The sequence below is a fragment of the Ischnura elegans genome, chromosome 10, assembly GCF_921293095.1.
Source record: "Ischnura elegans chromosome 10, ioIscEleg1.1, whole genome shotgun sequence".
Taxonomy (NCBI): Eukaryota; Metazoa; Arthropoda; class Insecta; order Odonata; family Coenagrionidae; genus Ischnura; species Ischnura elegans.
Window position 1 is genome coordinate 90,435,955 of NC_060255.1, and position 25,076 is coordinate 90,461,030.

At 41.2% G+C, this 25,076-nt stretch overlaps 1 protein-coding gene across 3 annotated transcripts in view; it reads right to left on the reverse strand.

The window, feature by feature from the left end:
• LOC124167206 (heterogeneous nuclear ribonucleoprotein L) overlaps positions 1 to 25,076 on the reverse strand; it is a 313,940-nt gene that overhangs the window by 139,046 nt on the left and 149,818 nt on the right. The gene's annotated exons all lie outside the window — the stretch shown is intronic.

A 25,076-nucleotide genomic window follows, 5' to 3' on the forward strand; every position in this document is an offset into this window, starting at 1 on the left:
AAAGAGACTTAACTGTTTATTCACAGCCAAGCCGAAAGGGTTCAAAATCAAATGTCCAATATTTCCAGTCCAGCCCATCCATTTACTAGCAAGGGGACGATGGAAAGCCTATCGGTCCACGAGACCAAACAGCAACAGAAACGTGCCCCGCAGCAAGTTCGATACAAGAGCGACGATTCAGCGGAGCGAAAGCTTCGGCAAAACAGGATCGCAGCACCCCGCAAGCGAAATTGCATTTCCCCGCTTTTTAACAAACGCAGGAAACGAATAACGAGGAAGGCAAGAGAATGCGATATGAAAATGATGGACCCGTGGTTCGGAGCGTGCTTTTCAAACGGTCCGGAAATCTATAGGTCGACTGAAATCGAGGACATTCACTCGCAAATTCACTGCGTTCCTATCAGTTTCCTTTCAATATGGCGCCATAACTACAACTACGAAGACCATTGCTAGGGCTGCTTACACTAACATTCAAAATACCGATACAAATCGAAATAGATGACCAGTGGACTAGAATTCGAAAAGCATAATGTATCCAAATAAAAGGTATCTCCTAAAGCATTCCCCGTAAAGGAAACTCTATCCTCTCGTACTTAACCACTTCATTTAGAAAATAAATAATCCAAAAAATCACTGAAAATGGTCTCAAACTGGGTCAGATAATCCATCATTCCCTTTTACCTAACTGGAAATCCAAGAAAATTACATTCAATCAAAGCGCTAAGTTCTCCATGATATAAACAAGTTGAAACCTAGAAGTCCAATATAAAAATTTTGTAAACTATACAAACTGAATTCGTTAAAAATTAACTATCAGCATTAGCTGTTGAGCACTAGATTCATTCTAATCCCGGCTAAGTGCTCACTGAGAATGGACGCATGAAATGGCACTGGTCACTGAAATAATTCATTATTTTCCCAGATGCTTTCGCATTAAACATTAAATCTACCGTGAACTCACCGTGAGATCCCCCATTACACATTCATTAAATACGTCGTGCTGCTCTTATCCCCGACCGTGACCGACGTTTCCCGGGGCGCGTCGTCATCGCGGGCAAAAAAATACTTCGTCATAAATAATATGAAAAATGGGCAAAAATAAATAAAAGCGCACGACGAGATTTATGCATGCCATCGAACCCCTGCGGCAGCAGTCGACGTTTATATTTAGCCGTCCCCAGAACCATACGTATATACCGTGCATAAAAGCCCCAAGAGGAAGTGGAGAAAGAGAGAGCTCTATGGAAAATAGTGTCCGAGGGTGGCGGCGGCTGGTGCAAAGTGGGGATCGATAGAGGTCGTTAGCAGACGCGGGGTGTTCCGAGAGGCACACCATTCGCTCACCTGCCCCCCCCCCCGACGCCAGCCCCCGAGGGCTCCACTATCCCACCACCCGGAACACGCACAGGAGACGTATCCTTCCCTTCCATCCCATAAGAGAGCCCGCTAAACCCCACGAAAACACGTAAACTACCGGCTCCGAGGAGATTCGAAGACTATTATGTTAAACACTAACAACAGTTATCTGGAGCAACAGATACATCAAATGAGGCAGCGAGGTAACCAAATTTTTATACTGTAATGTATTGAGAAATTATATGTAACAGCTATTTGCAAAAAACCGAAAAGATACAGAAAATATGCATCTATCAGGAAGAAAATAACGGGAGTATAAAGCCAACATTGTGTAACAGCTAGTTACAAAACAGAAAATGATATAAAAAACCTGCATCGCTCAAAAAAAAACGACAGTATAGCATCAATAATACTCACCTTCCACAAAAATATAAACGATTATATACCATAAGCTCATAAAAAATCACAAAATATTTTAGATAAAATTTTGCATCATTTAGATTTTTTAAACGTCACCTGAAGAGATTTCCTCAAATATCATTTATGGCTCGATGGCATTCCATGAGTCCTGCCCCATTCTTTACACGTTTATTATCTTACCGCCCTAGGTGGACGCAAAAGAAGGGATGAACTTTCTTCCTTCCTTCCAACCCATTAAAACCCACAACCCTGGCTTATGCAGTTATACTGTAGCCCTATAATTTTTCGCATCTCATTAATTCTTTTTCTCTTTCACAACCTGTGGTCCTAGATCCCCGTTAGCATTCTCCTCATATTACCACAGCTACATACTTCTATCTTGGTCTTCCGTGGAGAATTTCACCTTCAATAATCCCAACCATTATGCTTCCCGTATAATTGCTGCATGCGATGCCACCCTTATACTTCCCGCGTAATTACTAGATGTGATGAAAAGGGTATTCCAACGCGATCTCATTTGCTGTACGGTGCACAGTAGAGCCTTTTCTTCCCTTATTGATCTTTATTCGCCCTGAATCCGTATTATCTACACCATCTTCCTACCACTCCGCGTTCCTAGGGATGCTTATACCCTTTCCTGATACGTTATTTCATTGGCCGGTGCGTCTGATACGTGAATTACCACTGCCCACATATTCTCACTGTCTCCATTCTTACGCTATTCGACAAAAAGAGCGTTCTTTTGGCCTTGAGTGCCATCCCGAAACCCCACCGACCCGCGTAAACTATCCGCTCCGAGGCGAATGTGACAAGCCTCCCTCTCCAGCCAACACCTCCAGACCCTTTTCGGGCCATCGCTATGCCATGTCTCCCCATAAATTATTATTTTTTCCGCTCCGAAAACTTTCAGCCGCTCCCACGGGACGAATTATGAAACTTCCCCTTTCCCTTAATTAATTTCGCGCCAAGGAACGAACCAGGTAGACCGGCGGCATGATGAATAAAAGATCGGGCGGGAAATAACCAGTTTAGAGATTGCAGGACACATGATCCGGCCATGAATTCAACGTACTTCCTTCATTAGCGCATATGCCCAACGGATGACCAGGAGCAAGGCATTAGAGTCGGGTTACCCTTGCCCATCAGAGCTCCACTCACAGCAGTTTTTCAACAGTATGAAAAAATTATTTCAGTATCTATTGATATTTCTGAAAATCGCATGATCATTAGCGGTTCCCTGGTTAATTATTAATTTTAAGTTAGACAACCTCTCCATTCACGAAAATCTCTTGTTTCACAGAAGTTGGTCTTTCAAGGTATTATCTGCACAGTAGTTTTCCAAAAATGAAATTTATAACAAACAACTGACTTTTGTAAGCAACAGTGAAAATTCTCCACCACAGAAGGAAGAAAATCGAAATCGAATCCCGCATTACATCTAATGGTGGTTCGTTTTCCTTTTGTATTATGAAAATGAATTGCTTTCAATATGTGGCACTAAGTTTCAATATGTACATGATAGAAAAATATTTGGCCGTCCACTGCTGCTTTTGTAAAAAAAACTTTTCAACCCCCATATTTTTACTGTAGCAGCCATAACATTTGGGTTAAACAAAATTCTTCCACTAAATCAAATTGGTTCGGACAAGGGTAGCTCTACCTCTCACTTGAAGGCTTAATTATAACAAAACAAAATAAAAGGGGCGTTTTTCATTTTAATACTTCGTTTTCATCCCTCATAATCCAGTTAACTAACCTATTCAAGATAGTATCCAAAATTTACGCCTCACACAATCATTCCATGCCCCGCAAAGAGTTCCATGACCTTTCTGGGCTTCTCGAGGTTAGAGTGACGGACATCACAAAACAAAACGAGCGAGGGTCAACTGCATGCAGTCCAGACGAATCCCGCCAACTCCCGCCACCCCACGGCTTCCCTGCCAAAAACAAAAGCACGGAGCCTCGCGTGCGGTCGATGGCGAAGAGCAGAAGCCAACTTGACGCACCCGTCATCCATCCTTGACGACGATTATATCAGCCGCGACACGTCAAAATCTATCGCTCGCCTACCACTTTTCATAAATGTAACTCTATAGGCTAATACTACCACCCAATTACTCTATTTTCTAATCAAAGGATTAACACAATGGTATTATATGCATTACAAATTAATTATTATTCAGAATGTAACAGAAAAACATAAAAAGCAAAAACGAATCAAAATTAAATAATTTTGTAACTGACATTTTTATAATAAAAAAAGCTCTCTTAAGAGGATGCATCTATCCCTCTCAACCATTCGTATTTATTCTTTTTTTGCTACGCATTACTCTTTTAAAAATTTTACTTTTACCTCAAAATTTTCAGAGTACATTCAGTGGATCTTAATCGATACTTTATTGTTTCTCAAAGACAAGAAAATCTAGAGATTAACAATTTTCAACTTTGAAATACAGGCTAATGTTCGTATGCCATGAATCTTTCAAGGTAGGAAGAAGCTTCAAGTAAGCAATCCGTCAATAGAAAAGACCGACCCAAGAGGAGGTATGCGCCCTGTTTAGGAATTGAAGCTCGCCTAGTTGGTACTTATATTCACCTACAGCAGAAATTGGTAATAACTCGGACACTAAAGACATGATCCAATACTTAAAGATTACGCTAAAACATTCGACAAGCGCCTCGAATCACGTGCCAACCTCCCCATGACTGCACTGATTGCACTCCCAAGCGTTATGGTTTCGCTTCTACAGAAAACGATTGAAAGCCGATCCAGATGATGACAACCACCAGCTGTACTCTAATCAAAAAGCAACTATGGTGCACGAAATTCGGAAGCAGGTATAACTGGGCACCTCAACGATACGGTTCATGAACGATAGGGTATAGACAAAGTTAGCAAAGAAAAAGCCTCCAAAAAACTTGATCACTGGAGAAATGCCTCTATCCCTGAAAATATTTATCAATCTAACGAAAAGCCCTTACGGGTGCCGTCGAACCCCTGGCTCCCGGACCGAATTATTTACTCGGATTGGGGGATTGGGAAGTTAATAAATCAGCGTGATAACTGTCCTCCGGAAAAAGATAGAATGCCATTACGTGGGGGAGGCGGATAACTGAGCTACGTCTACCGTTCCTTTTAATGAAGCAATCAATTTTTAAGGGCGTCCCTTCAGCAACACCGCCGGTGACAACGCTGAAGAATATACGTCAATCACATCCCGAATTAATGAACGAATCTGTATTCCACGGAATATCACCGGCTCAAGACGCCAATCGAACTGGAGGCCTCTCTCCTAGTCGGGGCATAACTGAGTAGCCTCCGCAACTGGAGCGGAAAGGAGCTAATTAGTTTCCGTCCGCTCCAAGCACCTTTTGACTTTATGAAAACGATCTAATGCACAATGAACCCATAAACACGGAGCGTTTCTTGTGCGCCTCGCGAATGCTTGGCACAGTTTCAACGGGGAAGGACACTGTTGATGACAACGCTTCAAGACGACAGAGTCGCAGGGCTCGTTTTCCGCGCCTCTCCACCCGGGGAATTCATTACCAGGACCCGGCATTTCCCATCGGTGGTTAGCAATGACGCGTCCGTCATACTCCCTTAAGCTTCACGGAAGAACTTGATCACGGGAAAAATAGCCTGGATAAATACATGATTTGAGAAACACGGACAATGCAGAAATAATTGAAAATAAGTTCTCCAGAAAATGGCTGAGAAAACTATCCCAGTAACTGACGCAATAAGGAAGACTACTTATTGATTCTTACCTAGCTCAAACGAGAAACCGCGATGATTTTACGTTTACCCAGAGAATTATACGAGTGAATATTCTCATATATTTCCCACCAGCCATGAGAATTGAGAACTGAGGGAAACCTTCTAAGTAACACCTTGACGTACTTAAATGAGTAAGGTGTAAAAACCCTCTCCACCAGATATAACGCAACGTCACCAAGAACAAATATTCGTCTATTTCATTTTAACTAACGATAAAAGTCATTGGGACGTAAATTATATGCATAAAACTGAAAAAAATATTCCAAAATTATGCATTATATGCGTTATGGCCAAGACGAACCCAAAATGAAGGACATATCATCTTGGGAGACGAAAATGTAGCAAGAAGAGGTGAAGTGGAGAGGAATAATAGGGCGATGAAAAGGGAAGATGGCGTAAAATAAGAGTCGTTGGGCAATGGGGTGAAGGAATACTGGCTCAAGTCCCACACCGCGTATGGTACGAGCGTAAATGTGGAGAGGAAAAATAAGAGAGAACCATCAGAACTAATGACGCTGTAACTATGGAACGGAAAGGTCAGAGGTAAGTAGGAGATTGAGAGATAGATAAAGCAAGCGAAAGTGAAATTTATGGAAGATTATAGAATAATTAGAGAAAAAGGCAAAATTTACTACCGTTAATGGTACATAATTAAAACAATGAGTAACTCAAACCAATTAATTGACCCACAATTGTAATAATTGACCCACATCTCGTGATCTAAAAAAAAATATATATACAATGAGTAACTGAAAAATAAAATTATTTCGTGGTGGCCGATAGGTTGAAATCACGCAAATTATCGCAGAGACCCAGTTCGAACCCGGGTAAAGCCGTCGGCCTCAAATAAATGCCCCTGTGCGGCGAAGTGGCCCTGCACAAGGAACTGGGAGTGATTTTATTAATAGGTGAATTCAAACGAGTGTAGGTTAGTTCGAGATGAAATCTACCCTAGCTTAACCGCATAGCTTAAGCATGACCTGAATCCTAACGCGCTCTGACAAGAAGTACACCTCGCTACGCACACCACGACGCTCATTTGTCACATGACGGAGGTAACTCCTGAACAAAACACCCGAGACACTTTTTACCGTAATGAGAGAGAGCCACAAGAACGTAAGGATTAAGAATCTCTAGTTCGGCGACGCCTCGAGCGGTGTCCCGTAATCCCACGAGGCCGAAGGCGGGAGCAAGCACGTCCTCTGAACAAACCGAGGCAAGGGCAAGTAGGAGAGGAGAAAAAAATACTCAGAGAGGAGGATGCATGCCTTCTAACAAGGCGGTAATGAGAAGACGCCGCCTCCCCGGAACACCTAGCTGCAGAGAATGAAGAAGCAAGTTAGCAAGTTGAGGGCTGGAGCGGGGGAGGGGTAGGTGCTTACGCAGGGCAGCACTGAAAGCGGAGAAGTTGGAGGCGTTTTCCCATGAAGCAGCGGGGCGCTACTTCCTGGCTCTCCACGGCGACACACACCGGAGGTAACCGGGAAGAAAACAAACGAAAGCCGAGCCGCCCCCCGCTCCCACAGCCACGTCTGGAGTCCGAAAGTCGCCACACCTGTACAAGTTTGAAACATGGCACGGCACTTCAAGAGCATGCCGAATGCTTGTCTTGTTTCCGCAACGCAAGTTCTGCGGTGGTCGGAGAAGGACGTTTACCCGGCCACCTTTCCACGAAATTCAAAAATTACCAAGGCCAAAAAAAATTTTTTTAGTTTTTTTATTTTAATAGCTGGTCTTTATAGATTTTTATTTACCGAATCCAAACCTGGCCTTTGTTTTTTTGTATCACCAATAGTTTCCAAGCAATATGTATTTAATATTTAGTCTAATACACCTATACATATATTGGGAAATCAATGAAACACTGTGTTACATCACAAAATTGTTTGTATTAACTACAGCGTGATAATACAGGGTTCACTTGTCAACTGGAATTGTTCTATATTTTCTTTCGCTTTTTTCCTTGAAGCTTCTTGTGTAGCTTTTTCTACGATGAATCGCTTGCTGAACTTCTCGGTTAAGTACCAACAGTAATCCCCCATTATCTTCGTTCATTATACCTACTTTTCAATTTTATTATAACTATAAAAAGCTGTTAAATACAAATATTGCTTGATTTCATAAATTTAACGGTAAAATGTGAATAAATGGTGGGTGATACAACTTTAACACCATCATATTTGGATTCAGCAATTTTAAAAACATAAGAATAAGGTGTTTTCAGTAAAAAAGTTTTTTCGTTGTTGGCCTGTGTTATCCATGAAACGCATTTTTTTAATAAATAGAATTGACAAAAAATACAGAAACGAAATATTTAACCATCGTGAAGAAGAATCGGTGACCATTAGAAAGGTGACCATGTAGAAAATTGATTTTGAGATCGTAATTTATCCACCACGTATTTTATATAAATAGTTGAAGATACAAGAAAAATTAACTCAATACAATCAAGGAAAGAATTGGTGCCAAGTATATTCGTAGACTTTCAAATAATTTCTAACTTATTCAATCAAATATGAAACAATATCAGGAATTACCGTGAAGGTTGTCATTCTGTAACTAATTTTAAGTTAGGCAAAGGCCTTTGACAAACCTGGAAAGCAAAAAAAATGGCGTGCGTGGAAGCTTCATAGACATAACATTCAGAGCAGAATGAGTAGCGACGAATTGTAACAATCAAAAATAATCTTCAGCAGTATATCGCATTTGAAAAAGTATCACAAGACAAATATCGAATGGAAAGAAAAGAAAATCAGGAATGCCTTAGTGGAAGAGAGGGAGGATGCGAACCCTTGTCGAAAATTGTTCTAGTACGAATTTTGGAGTTGTGAGCACCACATGAATGACTTCGGAGAGGGAAGGGTCAGATAAATAGATTTAGTCACATCAGAATTACTTAGAATTGATTTTTTGACAATTTTTATTTCCCGTTACGTCTTTAATGATTTTTTAAAATATTTTTTAAGACTATGTTTTTCTTTTATAGCTGTCGGTTAGATTTTGTTGGAAGCTATTACTGTTTGTTTTACTTCCATACGCTTTGAATGCCAGCGACCACGTGTAACAATTAATTCGGAAAAAATCTTCAATTGCATCGCATTTGCTTAAGTATAACTACACAAAAATCGAGTCAAAAGAAATAATATCAGGAATACCTTGGTGGAAGAGGAGGAGGACGCGAACCCTTCTCGGAAATTGTTCCAGGGCGAATTTTGGAGTCAGGCGCACCACATGAATGGCAGCGGTGAGGGACAAGTCAGAAAAATAGATTTCGTTGACGGAGAGGGCGACAGTGCGGGACTTGCTACCATGACGGCAAGGGAGGGCACCACGCACATCCGCTTGCCAATCCCAGCATGAAAGGAGAGCCCATGGGAGAGACAAGTCGAAGAATCCAACGAGCTTATCAGGTTGACAGTCCGTTTGACAATCCACGGCAGCGTACGTGACAGGTGTGATTTAATATTCCGGAAGGGAACGGGTAAATAATAAAGACCGCCGCCTCATGTGAATGCGGATTTGTGGCCCCCCAATACCTAAATAAAATTCATCCCGAGGCCGAAATGATTGGAAATCGTTATAATTAACATATATAACTCATAAGAGATTATTTCAATATGCTGCTTACGCGAACCGCGACGGTCAGATAGCAAACACCGCAGCAAAATTTTACATCTCGCTGAGAGAAAAACAGTAATAGAATCCAAAAAAAAGTCCGACCGCCACCAAAAAAAGAAAAATGTCATCTTTTAAAATATCAACAACATGTCGCTAAGAAAGTGTTCTTAAAAGATCATTTACTTACAGGTAAAAAATAATGATTCCGATATAATGCAATACCTGAAATGCTTCGAGGAAATCGCGCTCCTGTAGCGTAAACGTTAGTGACATAAAAAAAGGATTTAAAAGACGCTAGATTGATTGGAATTTTGAGACATTTCGCTTTATTCACTATCTTCTATGCGTCAACTAACGACTAGGGGGCGAAAATTTTCCCATAACGCGTAAAATAAAACTGGAATTCCTCACTCCATGAGAGGAAACTCTGACAGGATTTAATGACGAAAAATTCGCAAACATTCGTCGAAATTGTTGAAAAGAAACAGTAGAGGGGTGATTAATAATTCGATAGTATCACGACATACCACGTGATAACCACCCGCAACAGGCAAGGAGAAATGCCAAATGTCATGGAAGAGGACCTAACATAGAAGTGGAACTAGGCGCCGCGAAAAGTAATGCTCCGTAACGTGCCAGTAAATATTTTTTCAAGAAATAACCTGGTTTCATTAGTGCAGGGTGAATATCCTCAGAATAGAATACACTATCTGAACACGTTCCGACGATTTCATTTCTGATGCTAACTACCAATTCAACGGCATTAACAACTACTCTCAATTCTAGACACCAATGTGACATTCCCTATTGTTATAATAGCTCTTCTTGCACTTGAAAACGATTTTTAAAAGATACAAGCGATGGGCGATGGTCAAACCAAAATACACAACAAACTAAAGATACACATAAATATTGAATACATACTATCAGTTGGCTTTAATTCAACCTGATATCAAATACAGCGAAAAAATAGTCGTTTTTGGCGTCATTTAGGGAATTTATACCTCGCACAGGAAAATCAATATAAAAGTGAAATTTCTAGAGTCTGCAAACAAGTAAATAGACTCATTAGCTCACTTTGAGACCAGTGAAAAGTTTCTTCACATCACACTGCGGGAATGCACCAATTATTACGAGAAAACTATCCTCCATTTTAAACGCATTCTAAGCATAATTTCCCCTGCGGTGGCAAACTCAATGGCAAAATTCAAACTAGTTTAAAAAAAACTAAGTTCACTCGAAGGTCACTCCACAACTTCCTAACAGCCCTTTGTGCGCCATTCTCCCTTTCCGTACCAAGCACTATCCGATACGAGTGTTCGCATAAAAACTCATCCCACCCCTTCGACCTTCTAAGCCCGTGGCCAGACTTCGCCACGGGTAATTCTTGCGCCTCATGATTGCAGGTGTCGCTGCGAAGGGACGGTAGGGACACTTCTGAGAGGGTGGAATATAGTCGCATCGAAGAGTAGCCGAGGGCGAAAGGGAGGGACATTGCGACGGAACAACTTTCCGACTGGCACGAAAGCCTCGGCACCGAGCACCTTCCCACCCGCACGAACCATTCCACTTTCTTCCGAGCACCCGAGGGGAATGAGCGAGCTAATTTTAGGCCCCGAAAACTCTTGTCCCACGCAGAAAGCTTTATAATTCATGGAGATGGATTCTGAATGGGATGACGCTCATTTCATGGCACGCTCCGCCCCTATCGTGCACCTTCACCCAAACTGGGTTCACTTGCTGCCTACAAGGACGCTTCAGTCGCCCACGGCCAATGGACAGAGTATCCCGAGGGTTACCCGCCATTGTTCGGAGAATATCATGATTCCTTGATCCCTCAATCAGAATAAAGGCTCGCCATGGAATGAAAAAAATACAGATACCACGAAATGATGCCTCAATTCCTTACCTTTTAAATAACAACGAAGTTAAAGAGCGTACATAGCTTTCTCGATTAAGGGCGCATACAGTTTTATGAAATTTCGTCTTGAATGATTTCAGGGTCATAGTTACGGATTCTAATTGCATAAGCATGCAAGAAAACGGTATAAAAATCTCTAGATAAATTGTATTGACACGTGGTCTTTTGGGTAATCACAACTGTTTATATAAATGGTGTGATAATTTTTCAAATGTATTTTCAACATGATATATCTTCTACATTTCGATATTTACCGCTTCCGATTAAACGACATTCCATTTACGTTGATCAATTACTCGAGCGCCTTTATAAAATCCAACCCAAAGCAACTTAGCACGCAACGTATGAAAAAAAGGACGAACAATTCTCATTTAATTGAAAATAGTAGAGACCAGGCCATAGCTACAGTAATGGCATGGCCCAAGATAGCATCAAAGACAATAACAACAAACATTAGGAAATTCCGACCCAACTCTAAGGAGAACCTCCATTTTACGTCAAGCTGTCATATGATACTCATTCCGAAGATGAGTCGAACAATTGACGTTGAGGTGGGAGACATTCACCACACCGCCAACGTTCGAGTATTCCGCCTGGGACGTCAATTTACAACGGACAACCCTTTTACGAGCAAAACACATGGCCTTATCATCGGAGAAAACGTCCGACATTGGCGTGGAACACGGGAGTAAAATAGAATTTCGCTTCTCTTCCGAGAGAGAAATATCCCAGAGAGCGAGAATTCTCTTATCATTTCACAAAACCCCCCAAACCACCTTCGCTTACGTGTACCCGGGGCAAGAGCCCAATTCCTCTTACATTGCCATACTCTACAGCACTTTTTTTGCGCGATTTTTATCACGAAGGTAAGTACCTATCAAAAAATGTAAAAAAAATTGGATCTTTTAAGGCATTAGTGAAGTTAAAAATTTTATGTTAAGGAGGTCAGCAATCCTCCCGGGTCTTTGGGGGATATGCAACAACACTGTACCGGGGGGTATTCCATAGTCCTTAAGTGCATCTGGAAAATTTGTTTAAATCAGCCTCTGAAAACAACATTATAGGTACTATATACGACTAAAATTTAATTTAAAACTTTTTGAGATTTTTGTTTTCTTTGTACTTGAGTATACAAGTATCGTACTTTTTCCAGTCAATTACCAATTCATTGGTAATTACCGCCCATGCTTTCAAGGTCAGCATCACAAGCAAATGCGGCTAAAAAGTAGTGGCTTTGAGTATAAAATAGAAGGGGTACCCGTAACTCCATTTTCAATAGTTTCAAAGGTCAGATATTCAGAAAAAATTTCCACGGGAAATGTTCGCCGAACGCCGATGAAGACCTCGCCATGTTACCAATTTCGCTTGAAGATAAGTTCTACGATAAACATTACCGAAGTGGAATGAATTAAATTTTCTCCTACTGATGCGGCGTAAACTTGACAACACCTAAGAGTATGGCAGTAAAAAATGAAAAATAACAGCAATTCGTACGGGCTCACACCCGAACTCGATACGCGAGAGTTTCAAAATACGGGCATTTCGAATAAAATTTAAGTCCACTCTGATGCAGGAAGTTTGCGTGGGGTATGCTACGGGCAGCCCCCGGCGTCCGCGGCTCCACGTACGTTCCCTTACTGTCCGATTAGTTCCCATACCGGCCGTCAAGCGCTAGCAGTACACTCGTCCGGTCGTTCCGGGCGTATTACATGGGTTGATATGGCTGTGAGGTAACTTGATGGACTATATTTATAAAATTTTGTAAGCCGTGCTTCGCGCATGTACTCACTCTTACGCGCTTCAGTTTTAAAGAATATAAAATAGCTTTATTCGTGAAAACTGGTGCAGTAGCTTCCGTAAACGGTCATAAAATAGCCTACGAAATCGGGTGTTTGAATGCTTAATCCCACGGGGATAAATAATATAGGTGTGTTTTTTGTAGATCCCATTTCCGCGAGCCATTTAAGACCAATAGGCCGATGGTGTGAAGATAATATACCCACCTGAAAAGGACATCGGTCGAAATTACCTTGCAATGGAAGCAAAACTGCGAAGTGTTAACGGAGAATATCGGTAAGGTACTCAATAGCATGGACAGAAGTATTAGGCTGAAAACTTAGTAAATGAAGCGGCAATAAAGAAGCAATGGTAATCTCCCTTTACTATTCCTAGATAGTTGAGGAGAAACGAGTGCCGACCTAGCCAAAAAGCTTTCGCGTAACTTTGCCGCTACAGCTTTCACATTGATTATTTGTAACAAGCGCAACTGCTAAGTAAGTCCTCTCAACAGTAAAACTTAAGACCGAATATTTACCTCTCGAGTTCCATAGCTCAGGCCAATTAATTTTCTTTTCCAATACCCACCGAAAATCATCTTTTTTTCTACTTTTCATTAATTTTTTTCCTATCTATCTCCTCACGCCTCCCCCATTGTTTCGCCACTGCTGTATTAGCTGCTCCATTCCTTGGATAGATACCAATATGAATTCCTATAAACTGAAAATATTAATCCTTATGATAACTGTAATTGTAGATTCAGCATCTGGAAAGCAACACACGGCATACTTATACTTACAGGCACTACAAGCAAAGGAATGGTTAAACAATATATAATGGTGTGAACGATCAAAAAAGATATTTCTACAAGGCTAAAATGAATAGCATTTATTTTTTCAAAAACTTAAGTTTCTCCTTCTGGAGGCATACTCTCGGCCAACCTCGGCATTCTCCACCCGTGCAGCTTGCCTCATCCTTAAATTAAAAAACTGGACAATGATGGCAGCAAGCATCATTTCTCGATGCTCACTGCACGGGAAGGAAAGGTCGTTCCTTTCGAGGATATCACTAAGAATAAGTTCGCTGGCATTCCAGCATTTGCCATATTTTTTAAATCGCACTTGAAGCGGAATTGCACTTGGTTGGACAAAATTGTTGATTTTCCTGATATTGCATTTCGCAACCTTCAAAGCACCTCAGGTTCGTATTTTCCTTGTATTCTAATGGTGATATGGGGTCCCCTGGGATATTGTCCTAGTAGTCTTATTTTTTAATTGGTACCTACGAATTTAAAAAGAGAATGGGCCTTTTAGTAGATGTGCCGAAGCCAAAATATGGTACATCCAGTGATGAAAACTCAGCTAGGGGCTTTTTCAAAAATTCTCGCCTATCGGCTGAAATTACTGGCGAGGGTCAATATTTTTGAATGCTTTCTTTTCATTGTTGCAATATAACATCTTTTTATTATTGCTTTATGCAGTATTTTTCACATGATATAACATGGTTAACTAATTTTCAGGAGTAGAGGAAGAGTTAATCTTTCACTTCTCAACAATTTTAAGGTCTTTGTCTTGCGGATTTTTGATTGATTCAGTAAAATTAAAAAAGTTCTGTATGGATACAGCGGAAAATTTTGTGAGACATTATGGTTGGTTTTTCATGCCACCCACTGTGCACAAAGTGGTGCAGATGACATCGAGTCGGCTCTTCTTCGTATTGGAGAACTGTCGGAGGAGGCCCAGGAATCTCGCAATAAAGACATTAGAATATATCGCGAGCATCACGCGATAAAAATATCTCGACTTCAAACTAATGAGGATATTTTTCGGAGACTGATCCTAATATCGGATCCTTTTATTAGCACATTAGGAACTGAACTAAACAAATGCCGGGGCCTTAAATATCTTCCGCAGGAGGTTCGTGATCTCTTGGTCTTGCAAGAGTCTCAAAATTCTTCGAGTGAATGAGAAGAGGAGGATGGGTGGGATTCAGAAGAATCTGATGCTGAACAATTATAATACATAATTGTAAATTTATGAGGAATTAACCATGCTTCTATGAGAATAAAAGAGTCACTTAAATACTATTTTGACACTAATTTAGTAATTACTTTTTAGTCCATACAGAAGAATCTCTCGAAATCTGGAAATCGTACCTCTTTAACGTAAGTCAATGCACCAAAAACCCTACTTTTAGCCGTTTTTTTTGTTTATTGACTAATTTGAAAGAATATTAACTCATTCTATACAACTAATTATCATTTATTTTCATATTTTATCATGATTACCGTTTATCTATGCAGTCAGCGTTACAATTAGCCAGTTAATAAGTTAAAGTTCCACGATATCGCATGAAATAATAGTTTTTTCGTAAAAATAACTGCAGAAATGAAAATAGCTCGCCAAATAACTTGTAGGGAGCAATTTTTCAAGACATCCAACGAAAATCTGATTTTTGTCTGACGTTTTCGCGATCCGGACCACTGTGCGACGTTTCCCTCGTTGTCCGTGATAATCTTCTCATGAAGAATATCGGATTCAATAAAGTGTTTTTCACAAACAACTTGCGGATACTTGACGATAAAATTATCACGAGGAATGCACCTCTGCCACTCAGCTCGTAGTCTTTCTTCCCTTGACACCAAAAAGATATGCACCTTTTCTAAGTTAGAGTCATACCCAGAGGTACAACCTGGCACGATACATCTTTTGCCCACCATTTTCCTTTTAAACCGAAATAGAGAGTTTTTCCAACTCCTAAACACTCGATCAACGATATACCATAAGTAAAACTGGCCTCCGCTGCAGGAAAAGACTGTAAAAAAAACGTGGTTTATCGCAATGAATCACCAAGACGCATTACCCGCATTACTTCCCATGCAATCGCAAGGCTGACGTCGGACGAGTGCACAAGTAGCGCCAGCGGCGAAAATGACGAACTAATCGGACAGTAAGGGTCGCATGAGCCGGCAGGGGAGAGGTAGGGAGAAGCCGGGGGCTGGCTACGGGAGAAGGAATTTCCCGCGTCAACGCCTAAGTGGGGCCGAACCCCTCACTGCTCCTCACACAATGTAAACGACTAACTTTGGCGTGAGATGAGTAGTAGGTAAAACAAGCACCGAGAACTCCCGTACACCTTGGTACTGTGGCGGGGAGAGTGAATGATCTCCAACGAATTCCGGGCCACGCAGATAAGATCCAAGACAAGTACTGACATGGGAGCGGAACGCAAGTCAAAAAGAAGTCGAGTCACGCACACAAAAATGACAGACCACTAAACCGTACGAAGGGGGTCGAAACAAATAACATCGTAAAAAGATAAGGATCCTTGCCAGCTAATACAAAAACGAATTTACAAGTTAACCTAATTAAACTTTCCCGGTAAATTAACCCGAGAGGTGAGATAGCCACGAAAATACAACAAAATGATCTTCCAATTCTGTTTTACGACTACACCCCTCATACTTATATTTTTTCACTCCTCGTCCACTGAAAAGCAACAGAGAGAAAACTTCCACAAAGTAAGTAAAGGAAAACCAACAATAGCAGTAAAAAAATTAGCTATAACATATAACTTTACCCAAACCGGGAAAGGGTTTAAATAAATTCAACAGATAGGAATAGAAAGGAAGATAAAAATGGGTGGTTATTCATACAGATATATAAAAAAACATTTCATTTGAAAATGAAGCCTGCTATCCATATTCCATTTTCTTCTCCACCGCAACAAAACGTCAGTAGATTAATTCTACTGATCGTAAACTAAATAGTGATGACTGCTGTCATAACGATAGGCATAGGTATCGATGAGATAAAGGGTATATCGGAGGAGCAAAAACAGATCATATCAAATAATTTGACGCAGTCAGAGGACATATAAATACAGAATTCCAACCAATAAGCAAATATTACATCCCAGACAGCTCATAATCGATCGGCCAATCGATATTTGAGGCCACTAACGCATACTTTCTCAAATTCTTTCAGTGCACCTCTCAGTTCTAAACTACGCGTCACATGTATTGCGTAATATATGAAAATGATTTTCACGCGCATTCCAAGCGAGACCCAAAGTATCTAAAAGCCTGTTTTAGAAGCAAAACTCAAAAGTCATAACTTACCTTCCTTTTCCACGAAACTCTCATGATAATAACCGGGTACGCAGCATAATGAATCAAATCCAAAAAAAGCATTTTTTTAAATGATAAATTCCCCATACTGCTTCGAATTAAACCAAAAATAAAAAGCTGGGGAATAACCGTTACCAACCCTTTTCACTGCCTTACACATTCACTAATACACGCTCACACCAGAACTTCCACGCTTAATAACTTAACCCACATTGACGCATAAGCGCAAGATAAAAAGGTCACATTATCACGATTTCGCCACAGCATTTCACATCAATACATGGCCACGTCATTAACCGGTATGCATCCCGGATGAAAACCATGAACACAACGGCGAGGCAGTAACTACAGCCATCTCTCGGGGCAACAGCCATCTCTCGGGGCAACGAAGTTGAAATGGAAAGAAAAAAAATGAGAAGAAAGACGATTAAAACCGGTCACAGCACGTTTCCTTCTCGTTATTCATTCAAAAAATACACCACACAGCGGAGATTGGAGTGCGGCACAAGATATACAACCTCGCGACTTCGAATAACATATCACCGCCCGCGAACCAGCATTACGATGCGGCACGGTGTAATTAGAAGGTCCTCACATGACCTACAATTACGGCCTTCGATCGAAGTCACTTCCCCGCAGACCCTTAACGCTGAGGCTCGCGTGAGCCGGTCGCTCAGTTCCGCATCAGCCAGACCGTCACTGGGGACAAATCGAGAGAGCACATGCGAGGGTGGGGTGTAAACATACCTTACGACCCTCCGCAACGATTCCCGGGAAATGACGACCACCGGACAGACGTGACTCCATTTCAGGCAAGCTCTATCTCGTACAAACACACACACCCAAGCCTTCATCATGTTCCCACGTCGTAAACACACTCAATGCCGTAAATAATCATCAAAACAACCGCCACGCGGAACTAATTTTTTTTAAATAATATCATATGAAGTTATCTAAATAGTTTCCGGGTTAGCTGCGTTGAAGCTAATTTCAGATGACGTTTCGTAGCCTATACTGGCCACATCTTCAGATCAGATCCGAGTACTGATAAATGGAAATGCAGGTTGGCCTCCTAGTGACGAAACCAATATGCGTCCAGGACCTCGATTTTGGCGTGCATTTGCAAATTAGTCTTTTCAAGGTTGCATTTAACCTATGCCCATCATCTCTATTGAAATTCTGTTATTTTTCAATTTCAATAGCCTCCTGAATGATACGAAAGAAATAGTGTCTCTCCTTGGCAAGGACTTTTGCTTTTTCAATTACAATTTGATGCCCGGGATTAGGTAACAAATGTTCTGTCACTGCTGATTGCTCACAATTTTTATCTTTGAAAACCCTACGGTGCGAGATGATGAGCAAAGACTAAAGCAGATAAATGTCATATGCAGTGTGGACGCAAAAATTCTGCTATAAGAAAAAGACGCGTTTCAGATAACAGCGAAAGACACACTGAGACTCAGGGCACAAATGCAGGGTATAGGGGAGAACGCGGAGACAGATGGCGGGCTAAGAACAAAGAGACCTATGCCTTGAATTCAAGGCATCCGATGTGAGTGTATTAAGGGGGGTTTATGGAAATAATGAGCGAAAATAAAAATAAAAAATAAACACAATGGCCTCGGAACGATTAAAACAAAATTAACGAGCACAGGACGCCACATAAAATTATGCTGAGGAACTGGCAGGAAACAGTCGAACACAATTTATTAAAATTGAATATTCCTAAGCTACCTTGACGTCTTTCCCGGAGCTTACCTCTTAATTCCATTTTTATATCACTGTTATTTTTACCCCGCGACGTCTTCCTCTATGATTCACGGCTTTCTTTAACAAAACACGGAAATAAAGCGAATGAAACGAATCACTACAACACAGCCCGCTCATAAATTCCACGTTAATTCACAATCGACCGAATGCCACACTGATTCTCGCGTTACTTTAACAATGCTCCGCAATAATTTGACCCATGGGTACTGTAACCTCACACCAACTGACTTTCTGTGAAGCCAGCCTTTACGTTCTGAAAAAAACTAACCGTAATAAAATGCGTGCCTATGTAGCGTTCCCTTACCCTTATTATACCGAAACCGAGTGATGAATATTCGTGAGCGTAATACTACGAGGGGAAGATCACGGCGAGAGAACTTTGTCCACATTATTCCGCTCTTTAACACAAGGATCGCACGTGCATTGAGCTTAATCATGACACGGGAAAGTGGGAATCTCATATCCCTTGATAAAAAGGGTTGTAAAAAATTGAAAACTTCCCAAGGAATGTACCGAATACTCGTGAGTGAATCCTGACTGATCGCGATTGCCTCGAACGCAGTCCACACGAAATCATCGAGCTGTGCGCGGGTAGTAAATCGATACAGGAAAATTACGGGCATAGGATTTAATATTCAGGCATGAGTGACGTTGTGATGAACGGCTAGATGAAAGCTAGCGACCCAATTCACAAATCACCTCCAACATTCGCGGAATTGAAAACAGTTCGTAGGCTCGTTATTCATTTCAGGTCATAGTCATTAGGTTGGCTATTCGTTACACCGGACATAGCAATTTGAGACAGAAAATTGATGACGATTGAGGTACAAATACCTATAAATTATCATAGATAGCAGACACCGTGCTATTCATTATTTTCAAGTTTTGAAAAGGGGTAATTTTCACTATGGTTCTGAGCAATTCCTCACAATTCACACATTCGGAGAGAAAATCGCTGAAGATTCACCGCAGAATCAGAAATACTTTTCCTGATACCCTTGCATCAAAGCCCGAACCATTATTTTTAGATGGAGACAATTCTTATCCCGAAAGAAGCCGATGATGATCAAAACCCAGTCTCAGGGTATAGGGCCGCTTGCGATCTTCAACAAATTTCTGAAATTTTACATTCACTCAGAGAGGACCGGAGTGTGTGCAGAGGATTCAAATGGATTTTAACAAGCGTTTCTCTAATATATAGTCCGATCTCCATCTTTTAGTCCAGCTGTAAACTCTTGCCCTTCCCCCATTTTCAACATAGACATGAAAACAAGATTATAACACAATACGCCAAAAATTGAAAAAGGCACAAAATTAAAGGTAGAATTACATGCAGCATTTCACAAACTACCCCTTCCCCAACACTAACATTCATTCTGGCGAAATTAATGCCGCAAAATTTGACCTGAAATCGATACCACTCTCATTACCGTATGGCTGAGCATTGAAAATCGCAGATTCACCGACGGGCAGAGCCATGCTAAGCCCGGCGACAGAATCCCTACGTGCCCGACCTTGATTCGAATTCCCGCAGATACGATTCATTCAATAGTCCACCGCAGACGCCTCCCGGCCGAGAGAGGCCGTGAGACACCCGCGCAAACAGCATTGCGGCCTGCAACTCCCAAATCGCATTACGAACAACGAGAGAGGGAGTCGGAACAAAGGGTCGCCACAATAGAGCCGTTCATACTCCAGCGGGCCCACATACTCCGGAGAGCTTCGGCTTTGAGAGGAACTTCTTTATTTTTACAACGCACGGTCCCCCGAACAAAGGACGATGCCGGCCTCGTCTTTTCAAAATTTACGTAAACAATATCGATGGTACATGCGAAATCACATTCGCGGCAGAACTCTTTGTCACGAGATAGTTGATATTGTCGTACCGACCTTAGAAAGTGTGTACTCGAGGGGGCAAAAATAAAATTTTAAGATATGCGGCAAGCTGAGGTGGAATTTATTATTACTACTTAAATAAGATATTGCACTTTTTTCACTCATTTTTTTCGCGAGACGCGTTTCGTTATTACAACAGCATTTTCAAATGTATCGTATGCAGTCAAGTTCTTCCTCTAACCCCCTCTTTTATAGCAGAGGGAAATATTTAAGAAATAGCATGGCTGCACATGATGCACTTGAAAATGTTGTACCAACGAAACGCGTCATACGAAAATAAATTTAGTGGAAATATTCTTAAGTTGTCTTTAACTAATAAAAAATCTTTCCTGAAATCGCCTCTTTCAAAACTTGTTTCTTCAGAACAAAAAAGATTGCAGGGTTGCAGAACTCAGCTAAAGAATACAGATGGGGAGAGTTCCAGAGCGTTAACTCAAGGATAACCTACCAATAAACCTATAAAAATACAACACAATCATGATCGAAGGAGTGGCGTGAGACTAGCGCAGTAAGGATGACCAAGCAAAGCAAAAAGTACGAAAGAAAAACGGGAGCCGGCAATTTTGAAGTTCTAACGAAGTTCCTAGTCAACCAGAATTACTATCTTCTTGCAAGACGGGGGGGAAATGTCAGATAAATTAAGAATAGCATTCTCTCAAGGAACCGATACAAAAGTAAACTGGCATTCTGGGACCCTGGTTGCCACATATTTTTGAATTAAAGGATTCGGCTAAAACTTTCCCTCCATAGTTCCTTTTCCATTTGGCCAACGAAGTCATTGTACTTCACAACGCGAAATGAAAACCATTAGGGAATTAAGTATTCGGTTATTATAAACCAACACTGCAAAAACTGTTCTATGCACTTCATTTTTAACTTAGACGAGAGAACAAATGTAAGGTCATGAATGGATCTCGGGTAACTGTATCACTTCTTCTGTCATTCCTTGGACAACATTAAGAATTTAACTTGGCTGGGTGACAAACCCTTCCAATTCTGAAAAACCAATTCAATCCCGGAATTGAGTGTAAATTGAATGCGGAACCCCGTCGTATGCAAAGAAGCAAACTTCGTCCTAAAAAGCGACGAAGAATGCACTCAATTCCGGCCATTCACCTTCCATGAACGATATCCGATTAGCAAAATGCATGCTCCGGCTCAAGATGTTTAAGCTACGACGAAATCTTATTAAACGTCGAGGTGCACGGAGAGCATGCCAGGGTGTAGGGAACGAAAAAGCAACACTATCGGCAAGATTCAGGACATCAGACGCGAAATGGGAAATAGTTCCAAGCCAAGATACCAAACATCGGTAAATTAACAGTAGAGTAAACCCACAATGTTTTTGCAAACCAAATGCTCGTACAAACATGCATTTCAAATTTAATTGTAAGGACGTGAATTGCACGAATGGATGCGCAAATGCATGAACTCAAGGCGGTAAAATAACCCCAGCTCTAATTAAAAAATGACTGAATGCCCGGTTGAGAAAAAGATGGTGCTTGAAGACAAGATTCTTCGTGCCACGTTAAACAGGCTTCGTAAAATAATAAATATAATGCTTCGGGTCCACTGGCTGTGCTGTAGTCAAAAAAGTTAGCATTAGTGCGATTTAATTTAAGGAATACTACTTTTTCTCACATGCCAGAAATAAAGACTCCAATTTCCTTTAAGAAGTAATATCCTTTCAACAAATGATTCGCACACACTCAAGTGATAAAATACCAGTAAAACAATTATAAATGAGGCGGAGCGAGATACATTTATTGCCATATCTTTCGGATGCATCGACGACATGGATAATTTGCAATGACACACGTCTTTAAGGTCAAAAAAAATAAAATAAAAGCATTAATAATAATAGTAATAACACACACAACCTACAAACAAATGCCGTGCATAAGGATAATACAACTAACACATGTGAGTATAATTGCAAAATAAAAAAACAAGAGTTAAATGAGAATTAATTTTAAGTTTCCAATTCCAATAGAACTATAGTGGGCCATCTACGTTTACTACGGCTTCCACGCACAGAACTTCGCAAACGCTTTCACCCCATCCATCCCACGAGATAAAATAGACAATTTAAGAGCCGTTGTGGCCGACTGCTTTCAACCCGGATGGAATTCAGCTGTTTGGAGTCCGTAGCACGCCTCGAAAAAAAGTAAATCCCACCCGTCCTAGAGAGCGTAGCACAGCGTCACTGCTCTTCGCAGCCACTCGCTCGAAGCTGACTCAGACGTCGCGGAAGAGGGTGCGGCGGGGAGCGGAACTGCTCCCACGCGAGAAATGGATTTGATCATGTTTGGCATCAGTACGGGCGAAGGCATTGTGTATCGAACACACCTCCTCTCACCATACCGAGGGCAACGGGGAGAAAGGTCGGACACTTGACCTAATCAACTTGCGATCAAACAAGAGGAAATGACGTTCGATTGCAACGTTGATCCAACTCAATTGACCCAAAGAGAATGCATAATTTATAGCGCTATAGCAAGAGCTACGATACAATGGTGAAACTATAAGACAGGGTCATACGAAATGACCTTATATAAAAAATTGCATAGTTCGAATTAAAACAAAACAATGAGCAATCGCCCAAAAAGGGCATTTGGAGAGACAAGAGAAATTTCAGGATTTATCAATGATAATTAAGGGTGAAGCAATATGACGAAACAAGAGGAAACTTAACCATATTATAACGCAAAACTGAATGGCTTGCTTAAGGTAACATTTCGACCGGAATCGGCTAAATCTTTGATGACTGAATGACCACATTTAATCACCATGAACATTTAAGGAATTCCGCAAATTAAAAAAAGGCAAATACGAATTTGAAACGAAAATAAAGGCAATGGTGGGGTGGTCAAGTAACGTTGCACTGATAATATACAGCTTTATTGTTTCCACAAGTGTAGGAAAACAATGGGACATTCTCTTCCACACCCACATCTCGAAGGCCTCCAATCTTTTCTCATTTTTCCGCGTCGTATACCCATAATCTACATAGTAACAAAATACTAAATTCTTATAATTTATATTTTTCGCAATAAAAATATGTGAAATCGGGTCACTCTTTCAGAGAAACCCTACGGAAAAAATGTAAGCAAGCTAAGCTCCTATACTCATGATTGAGCCCCTTGAACCGGGGACTCACTAGGACCTCTTACACCAGACTCGCAACCTATAATTACATCGTCATCGCCGGACTTGAATGGCACTCGAAGCTGCCCACTAATCCCGAGTTGGGCGGTGACTACATGCACCCTAATTTCCCAGACTCGCTTCCCTTTCATCGCTGGCACAGGCCGGAGCAAATCTATTCGGAAGACACCTAGAGTGCGCTGTACACCACCACCACTCTCCCGCCCCCTAAAGCCGTTCGAAGAATGCGGCGCATTTCAATTGCGGCAAATGAAGTCATAGAAACGAGGCCGTCCCTCCTCCTCCGCCTCCAGCCAGTCGATCCGGCACGGAGAGAGGCGAAGCGGAGTCCCTACTCATTCGCTCACTCCCCCACACTCTCTCTTCCCACCCCAGCCTTTCCTCATGCCCTACCACGCCAGCATTCGCCCTTACATCCAAACAGCGACCCCACCGGCTTCGATCCAAGGTTCGCTCTGGCATTAAAAGTGAATCCAGCCAGCTAACACACGGTTCTTCTTATGGTTTCAGAAATATGTAACTATTTAAAAAATAATTACATTAGGCATCATGTCATGGCAAAGTTGGATTTTGGAGTCGTACCCAAATTTAAGTGAAAAGAAATAAGCACCTGTATGACACACCATGATACGTTACGAGTCACCTCTATTGTGTTTGGCAGGGTCAGCGCAAGTTCTTGCTCCAGTTGCGACAATGTGACTTCAGATTAGGTAATACATTTCTTTGAACAAAGCATCTCCACCACCGCCTTCCCGCTTAACCAATATACTTCCTTCAAACACTACACAATATACTTCCTTCAAACAAACACTTCAAGCACCCAGACTCCCCACAGCACATTCTCCATCCACACCCTGTCACTTCCGTATCTAATCTGAAAGTTTCCTCTCTTCGGCAACCATGTCTAGCATTAATTCTTCCATTATCCTCCCCATATTTCCTTCTACTCTGTAATCTCGATAACCTCCAGCATATACTGTCCATAAAACGCCATCAACACTCATTACTGACCCACATTTGTTATAGACCAGTAACAATTCGAAATTGTCATAAATGGTCAATTTTAACGCCAAAAAGTATAAAAAAAGAGGATTTTTCGAGAAAAATTTCCAATTCGAAGTTTTCTTCGTGAAGAATAGAATAGCCAAGAATTGAAATGGAGAATGATACCAAGTCCTAACAGTCGAAATATCAGCATACTAAGAACTGTTCAAAATATTTACATCTGATCCCTTAGCATG